The sequence below is a fragment of the Watersipora subatra genome, chromosome 8, assembly GCF_963576615.1.
Source record: "Watersipora subatra chromosome 8, tzWatSuba1.1, whole genome shotgun sequence".
Lineage (NCBI taxonomy): Eukaryota > Metazoa > Bryozoa > Gymnolaemata > Cheilostomatida > Watersiporidae > Watersipora > Watersipora subatra.
This window is the reverse complement of record NC_088715.1, coordinates 57,578,684-57,587,540: the sequence shown is the minus strand read 5'-3', so window position 1 is coordinate 57,587,540 and position 8,857 is coordinate 57,578,684. Positions and strand designations below refer to the sequence as shown.

At 42.5% G+C, this 8,857-nt stretch overlaps 1 pseudogene; it reads right to left on the bottom strand.

Annotated features, from left to right (window-relative positions):
* Window positions 1-1,305: 1,305 nt before the first annotated feature.
* Window positions 1,306-1,485, bottom strand: LOC137402979 (U2 spliceosomal RNA; annotated as a pseudogene).
* Between the last annotated feature and the right edge of the window lie 7,372 nt (window positions 1,486-8,857).

Below are 8,857 nucleotides of genomic sequence, written 5' to 3'. Positions count from 1 at the left end.
CCTATAGTGTCAGCTTCATCGGAGCAAGTTCTAACATATTCTGAATGTGAATATTCAGTTCAGAATTCCACAATCGATATTCTAATTGATTTCAAATTATTCTACAGAGGAGAATTATGTGGATATAACTCGACTCTTTCAATGTTGCAATGTCCTCCAGGATCGAATTTTCAAGATATTGACTTTATCTGTAATCTTCAGCCTATTTCAAATTCTACTACACCTAAAGATACCTTCATATATGATAATATTGGAAATAATGAAGGATTAGATTTGTTACTCCCTGTTCAGTTTCTCAATTCTTTGGGAAAATCAACTCTTATTTTAGTTCTTCGATGTGACACAGAAATTGATGAAAGATGTATTCCAAAACTTTCCTTTTTAAAACGAATGACAGAATGAATTTGAATTTTTTGTAACATTTATAGTTTATATTTTATAATAAAAACTTATCTCTCATTCAACCAAATATATAACATTCTCCGGAAAATCAGCCCCTCGGTGTCGCAGATATTAACCCCCTCACTCATCCGGTAATCTCTCGCTCTCCTCGATAATCCGCGAGATCCACTCCGGAAAACCAACCAGCCCTCGATGTCCCAGATATTCACCCCCACTAATCCACCGATAATCCGCGACGATTTGGCCGACTAATCCGCAACGATTCCCCCGACTAATCCGCGATAATCCACGTTTAATCGGATGACTCATCCCCCACTAATCGGATGACTCATCCACAGATAATCAGCCGATTACGCCAAGAGCGGATCCATGCCCCCTCGAATTCAACCCCCTACTCTACACCACAATTTGCCCCCAAACCCCAACATCTCATTCAACTCCACGCAATTCAATCTGCACCCCTAGCCATATTAAGTCGCAACCCCCTTTTTCTATCCCCCCGCTGGATCCGTCACTTTTTTGCGTAGATCTGCTCTCTACATACTACTCTAAGCGCTTAGTCGAAAGCGAACGCGCGTGAAACGGGCGCTCGATCGCGGCGAACGCTAGTCGGCGCAGCTAACGGGCGTCGAAGAAGCGCCCGCGTCGTCGCCGGCGCCTCGCTCTCACGCTTTTCGCCTAGTTAAAATCGGAGCTGTCGCCCTTGCGCTCTGCGTCGTAACTTTCGCGATTTCGGGAAGAATTTACGCGCTAAGCGCGTTAATTTAAAGCGCCGCCTCGCGGCAAAAGATTTTTTTCCGGTAGGTGCGTGGGTAGGTAGGTGCGTGAGTAGGTAGGTAGGTAGGTAGGTAGGTAGGCGAGTAGGTAGGTTCAGTTTATCTTTCGTTTCGTGCCTCCCGACGAGGGGAGTGGGCCGTGCTCGGAGGTACTGCGATACCGAGACAACCCGTGACGGAGCCGAAGCAAGCTTCCGCGCTCCATCTCGTTCCAAAAATCAGATTAATATCGTAGTGGCGCGATGCGCCGCGAATCAGATATTAAACTGATTAGAACAGATACTCCTGTTTAATGGAATAAAACTGTTGCTATGATACTGATTTTTAATTACTTTACTTTAAAACTCATCCGATAAACTGAAATTGACTGTTTCTACTCCCTTTGCCTGCTTCACATCTTGCGATGGTCTTCCAGGGTTGGGTGCCTTATTCCATTAAACCCCGCGAAATGAGGCTATCGACGCCTCAAGCCCGGGCTTTGGCATCTGGAGCAAAGCGGCCTTTTCAGACCGCTCAGCTTCAGATCCCGAGGACGAGCTACTCCTCAACAGCTCACACAGGCCCTCATTTATCTTACTTTGGCTAACTTTGTACGCTGACTTCGTAAAACCTGCGCGCCTGTCACTCGATATTGCTTTAATTGTATCACTGCCTTTATGTTTCAACAACCTTAGCCTTCTAGATCTAACCAGTATGAAAGTAAAGCAGTTGACCTCCCCTGTAATCTCTCCCAGAACCCTTTCGGGACCAAACAGTTTGAATTGGAAACTTAGGTCAACCGGGACTCCCCTTCACTCTGATCTTTAGAACCCTCTAAAGCATTTTTAATAAGAACTGTAACAGAAGAAACTACATTATGAGAGCCATTTAATTTCTTATGAAACAAAACGTCATTCCTGACTGACCAGATCGTACGGTTCGCGTAACCAATCAGATTTGCTATTCTCACAGATTGAATGTTTTTAGACACTCCTACACACAAAATGGGAAGCCGATCGTTCTGATCAACGGTTTCACCCATCTTTTCCACAGCGCTGATCAGTTTACGCTGCATTTCGCTGAGGGATTTACAGTAACCAAAAAGGTGTTCCACAGTCTCTGTAGACTGTTTACAAAAAACGCAGTGCGTGATTGTTCCAGGAATGTTATATCTAGCAACAAACTCTCCTGTTTTTAATGCACCCCTACAAATACGCCACAAAAAATCTACGTTTCTGGAATCCACTTTTGAATTTTTAAAAACCTTGTAAACTTTGCTGGACCATAAAGCAGTGGCTTCCTTGTTGTACACATCTTTCGGTCGTGTCACATTCAGGAGTTTTTCTTCTCCGACCAACCAAACCTGCAGTTGACCTGCTGTGGTTGTGAAAGGAGAAATGTTACTTAGCTTCGGCTCAATTACATTGATCAAGTATTTTGCCCATTCGTATGCTTTGTTGGTGCCGAAAAAATGGGGTTCTCCGTTATTGTATGCTTGGGGAAAGAGGCGGTGAATTTTAAAACTAAAAAAATATCTAAAAAGACTTCCCCTGGGATGACTAAAATCTACCTCTAAGGGTCTCATCAAATTGTTATACAAAAACAGTGAACTACTCCTTTTACTGACATTCGCTAATCCTAAACCGCCATTTGCTTTTGATTTCTCCACTATTTTCCGAGAAACTGGCTCCCGGCAGCATTTACCCCACAGAAAACTGTAAATTTCTCTCCTAATGTTTTGAAAAAATTTTTCATTAGGCAAGTGCACTGCGGCAGATTGATGAAGAAGTGAAATCACTCCGGATGTTATGTTTCTGCACAGAAGCAATTAAATAGAGTATTAAATTAGAGAAATGGTTTATTGCACACTCCAGAGACAACTGATTTGATAACAGAAAACCCAAGTATTTATATGTTTGGTCATAGAAAAGCTTTGTAAAAAGCTACAAGCATTATTAATAGCTATAATGAGACAGTACTATATAATATTAGCTTGTATAAAGCTTTAGCTAAAAAGCATAATGTTTGTTGGCAAAGTACCAGTAATACTTGGCACTTGCATGACACCTCCTCACTAAGCTAAAGGTTCTTTCTGGTTCTCTTAGACCTTCGGGGTTTGTCTCTGCTATACTCATCTCCATCAGGTAGACGAGGGTTGCGTGGTCTTCTTCTAGACGGAGGTTGCTCTGTTACAGTTGTAGGGGCTGGTAGTTGCAGTTTTGTCTCCTCTGTTATATCAGGTTTATCTCCAGGGTCTTGATCTTCTTCTGTTGAGTATCTTGGTCTGAGTTGTTCAACATGTCTTCTCCAAGTAGGTCCCTTTGGTACCACTTTGACATTGAGACTACGAGTTCCATATCTCTTAGTAACAATGGCTGGAACCCATCAAGGTTGTCTGTTGCGTTTAGGTCCATGATACAAGGCATAGCATGGTGCTCCAAGATTGTAGCTGTGTATCTTGCTAACTGTCTTTTCTGCCGATCGGTTGACTTCTCTGGATTGATGAAACTGTGCTATGTGTGCGGGTGATGGCAATAGGGTGTCAATCTTGCATCTCATCTGTCTTCCATTCAGCAGCTGACTGGGAGAGTATCCTGTAGGAAGTGGTGTCCTTCTATAGTGCATCAGGAACTGTTGTAGTGCAGATTTAGGTGAGAGTGACGATTTCTTCATGGCTTGTTTGAAGGATTGTACTAGTCTTTCAGCTGCGCCATTTGTAGCTGGATGGTAGGGTGCTCCAGTGAGGTGAACAATGCTTCTTTCTTGACACCACTGCTGAAACTCTCCTGAGGTGAAGCTGGTAGCATTGTCAGTGACTATGGTGTGAGGGTATCCAAAGTGTGCGAATATCTCCTCTAAGATGTCTGTGGTAGCTCTGGTAGAAGTAGATGACGTCCTGTGTATGCATGGATACTTTGAGTAGGCATCTATCATCACTAGCCATTGGCTGCCCATGAAGTTCACTGCATGATCTAAGTGAAGACGACTCCATGGCTTCTCAGGTAGCATCCAGGGATGTATAGGATACTTCTGTGGAAGCTTCTGGTGTTCAGCACAGGCAGTGCACTGTCGGCTTGTCTCCTCTATATCAGAGTCAATGCGAGGCCAATAGACAGCAGTTCGAGCTAGCTTCTTCATTCTTTCCATTCCAAAGTGTCCAAGGTGAAGGATCTTTAATACTTCCTGTTGTAACTTGACAGGAATGACTACTCTGTTGCCATATAGAAGACAACCTTCAGTGATAGAAAGTGAATCTGAGATCTTGTGGAAGAGTGACAGCTGAGTCTCCTTCATCTCTTTGTTACCAGGCCATCCTTCTGCTGTGTAGCGCATTACTGTGGCTAGTGTTGTGTCTTTCTTTGTCTCTTTTGCTAGAACATTGTAGTCTGTAGAGTTGAGCTGTTGTCCAATAGTGTGAATAGTGCATACTGTATCAACATCATCCTCATCTTCTCTTGCATCAAACTCTTTATCAGGTCCAACTGGCAGTCTTGAGAGGACATCTGCATTTTGATGATGCTGGGTAGATCTGTATTCTATGGTGTAGTCATACTGATTTAGTACCAGTGCCCATCTTGCTAGTCTGTTGGCTGCTAGAGCTGGAACTCCTTTGGTAGGTCCTAGAAGTGTGAGAAGAGGTCTGTGGTCAGTTACCAAGATAAACCGTCGACCATACAGGTACTGGTGATACTTCTTTAGAGCAAATATGATTGAGAGAGCTTCTTTTTGTATTTGTCCATATTTCCTCTGTGTGCTGGTCAGTGTTTTTGAAACATTGGCTATTGGTCTCTCACTTCCATCAGGATAACGATGAAATAGTACAGCTCCCAGTCCAGTTTCTGAAGCATCACATGAGATTCCAATGTCAAGATCTGGGTTGAAGTGTGCTAAGACACTATCAGTTGATAGCATATCTTTCAGTTTGTTGAAGCTCTTTTCTTGTTCAGTGCCCCACTTCCAGGTCTCTCCTTTGCGTGTCAGTTTGTGCAATGGTCCTGTGAGTTGTGACAGATTGGGTATGAACTTGCTGTAGAATTGTGTAGCTCCTAAGAAAGATCTTAGCTGAGTTAAGTCTGTTGGGACTGGCATCTGTTGTACTGCATCTGCCTTCTTTCCTTTAGTGATTCCCTTTGAAGTGAGTTTGTGTCCCAGATACTCTACTGTAGGTTGAGCAAAACAGCACTTGTCTTTTCTACATCTGAGCCCTCTTTCTTCTAATCTTTGAAGAAGTCGACGTAAGTTTTGTAGATGGCTTTCTGCATTGGCTCCACTCACTAGTATATCATCTAGGTATACTGCTACTCCTGGGAGGTCTTGTGTCAGTTGCTCCATGATTTCTTGAAAATACCCTGGTGCTGAGCTTATGCCAAAGGGCAACCTCTTCTGTAGTAGTACTCCTCGGTGTGTTGATAGTGCTAGTCGTCGTTGACTTTCTGGTGCCAACAATATTTGATTGTAGGCATCTGCTAAATCAATCTTTGTGTAGCAATAGCCTCCACCTAGTTTTCTGATTAGATCTTCTGGTAGTGGGATAGGTTTCCTATGTGTTTCTAGCTGATTATTGATAGTCTTGGAGTAGTCTCCACATACTCTGATCTTCCCTGCAGCTTGACCTGTTGTAGATTTGCGTACAGGTACAACTGGTGTTCCATACTGGTTGAATTGAGTTGGTTCCCATATGCCTTTAGCTACACCTGCTTCGTATGCTTGGTTGAGCTCTTCTGTCAAGGCAATAGGAACTGGTCTGGGTCGGCGGAAGACTGGCTTTGTTGAAGGTTTGAAGTTTATCTCTAGTTCAAAGTTCTTGAGACATCCTAGCTCGTCTTTGAATATTTCTGGAAATTCTTTGCACATCTCCTTACTCTTGATTTGTAACCTCCCATCTGGCTGGTTCTCTGTGATTGTTGATACAAGGTTCTGTTGTAGCTTGTCATCAATAGAGATGCCTAGTTGCTGTATAGCAGTTCTTCCTAGTAGGTTGAGATCTTGTACAGCACTAATCACAAATGGTAGTCTGACTTCTTTCTGTGCATCCAATTGGGCAGTTAGCTCACATCTGCCAAGCGTCTCTATGAGATGTCCTGAGGCTGATTTGTAGTTAACTGTAGTAGGTTTTAGGTTTGGCTTTCCTAGCTTCTCCCATATTGATTTACAGATGAAGTTGTCACATGCTCCAGTGTCCAGTTCAAGTGTGAAGTTGTCTCCCTCCAGTTTGATGTTTTCAGCAAGTTTCACCATCTTGGTTGATGTGCATTCTATCATCTTTACTGGTTTTTCTGCTGCAGATGATTTCTTTTTCTTGCATGCTCTTTCTATGTGACCTTGTTTAGAACAAAAGTTGCAGGTGGCTGCTTTGAATCTGCAGTCATCCGCTGTATGGTTAGTTCGGTCACATCTGTAGCATAGCTTTCCTTCCTTCTGCTTGTCAGGTGTAGAGTTGTTTTTCTGGATTGGTTTGCATCTTGATTTCTGTTGAGCAATCTTGTTGACTTTAGACGAGTTTCCATAAACTGTCTCTTTGGCAACTTTAGCTGCTTCTTCTGTTTCCTGTGCTACCTGTATAGCTTTGTTGAAGTTGAGTTCATTGTCCTTGACCTTGAAGAGAGATTTGAGAACTGCTTCATTGTTTACAGAGCAGATAAATCTTGTTCTGAGAGCCTCATCTAATGGATCTGTAATGTCTATGAAGGCACATGTAGTTGCATCCTGACGAATTCTGGCAGCTAACTCTTGAATAGTTTCTCCAGGTTTCCTCTGCATGTCACTCCAATACTTGTAACGCTCTCTAACAATGAAGCGCTTAGGGTCATACTGGTCTTTGAGAAATTCCAGTATTTCATCCATGTTGAGGTCGTTGATCTGCTTGGGTGTTGAAAGCTGAGCTGCCATATTACTAAGCTGCTTGTAGAGTGTAGGCTGTTGGTTGGTGAGAAAAGTGCCAGCAATCTTGTTTTGATGAATAGAATTTGCTGCAATGAATGTGTTGAATCTGCCTATGTAATCTGTTAGTAGCTCTGCTGTTGGGTCAAAACCTGGGAAGGCTGGAACAGCGGTTGCAGCTGTTTCTTGTTTCCGTTGTAGGTTTTGTAGTAGTAGCTCCATCAGTTTCTTATTCTCCTCCATTCTTTCATCTTGCTGACGTCTGTATTCCTCTTGTTGCTGCTTGAACTCCTCATGCTGCTGTTGTCTATGCTCTTCTTGCTGCTTTCTCTGCTCCTCTTGCTGCTGTCTCTGGTCCTCCTGCTGCTTCTGCATTAGCTTGATCAGGTCTGCTACTTCTGCCATTGTAGTGGTGCAATTTTGAACAGTTACTCTTGTAATAAACTAGAACTCTTTGTATCGATTTTATCGATGATAAAATCTGAACAAAACTCTTTGTAACTGTTCAAAAGAGAAATCCTTGTCGCCAATTAGCTTCTGTTATGTTTCTGCACAGAAGCAATTAAATAGAGTATTAAATTAGAGAAATGGTTTATTGCACACTCCAGAGACAACTGATTTGATAACAGAAAACCCAAGTATTTATATGTTTGGTCATAGAAAAGCTTTGTAAAAAGCTACAAGCATTATTAATAGCTATAATGAGACAGTACTATATAATATTAGCTTGTATAAAGCTTTAGCTAAAAAGCATAATGTTTGTTGGCAAAGTACCAGTAATACTTGGCACTTGCATGACACCGGAGTTGACAAGAAGCACTTTGCCAATAAGTGAAAGACCTAAATCCTTCCAACTCTCCAGCTTTCTCTTAATTTTATCTTGGATTAGCTTGGTGTTTGCCATCATGTCGTAAAGGTTGCCTTTGTTAGAAAAAATTATCCCCAGCACCCTCAGAGAGTCTACTTGGTGATCAACTCTCCATCTGTTGTTGGTAAGAGACAATACTTTGGTTTTGGCTATATTTATCGTACTACCTGTAGCAATGCGGAAGAACTCAAAAATTTCAAAAACTTTTCTTATCTCTCCTTCCTGTGTAAACAGAAGAAGGTCATCTGCATACGCTGAGACCTTAGCTTTAAACCCACCGGGCAGGGACAAGCCATTTATTCCTTGTTTTGAGAGCAGGTAATTAATAACTGACTGGATATAAATTACATAAAGGGTAGGGGAAAGTGGACAGCCTTGTCTCACTCCTCTTTCAAGGAAAACTTTTTCACTCAGAAAACCATTTACTTGAATTTGGGTGGTGTTCTGTAGGTAGAGGGCTCTGATGAGACTGACCAATTGTTTACTCGCCCCCATTTTACTAAGGGATTTAAAAAGGAAGTCATGATCGACCATGTCGAAGGCTTTTTTCTGGTCTACGGATATTAAAAAACCCCCCTCCCTGTCCTTACAGTACGAGATTGTGTCCCTAACAAAAACTAGGGAGTCGTGGATGCTCCTACCTTTCACGGCACATGTTTGTTCTTTGCTTATGCATCCTTGCAAAATTGTCGCCAAATAAAATTCATTTAGAAACTTTGCCAGCAGTTTATAGTCTGCATTCAAGAGAGAGATTGGTCTTTTGTTGGCCAAATTTGTTTTGTCTCCTTCTTTCTGTAGCAAGACCGTGACGGACTCGCGCATGGATGCCGGAACCGACCCTTTTGAAAAAATGTCTTGAAACACCGCCGTTAAATGTGTGTGTAATTCGGGCCAAAAAATCTTATAAAACTCGCAGGGAAGGCCATCAGGTCCCGGAGTTTTCCCAGACCCC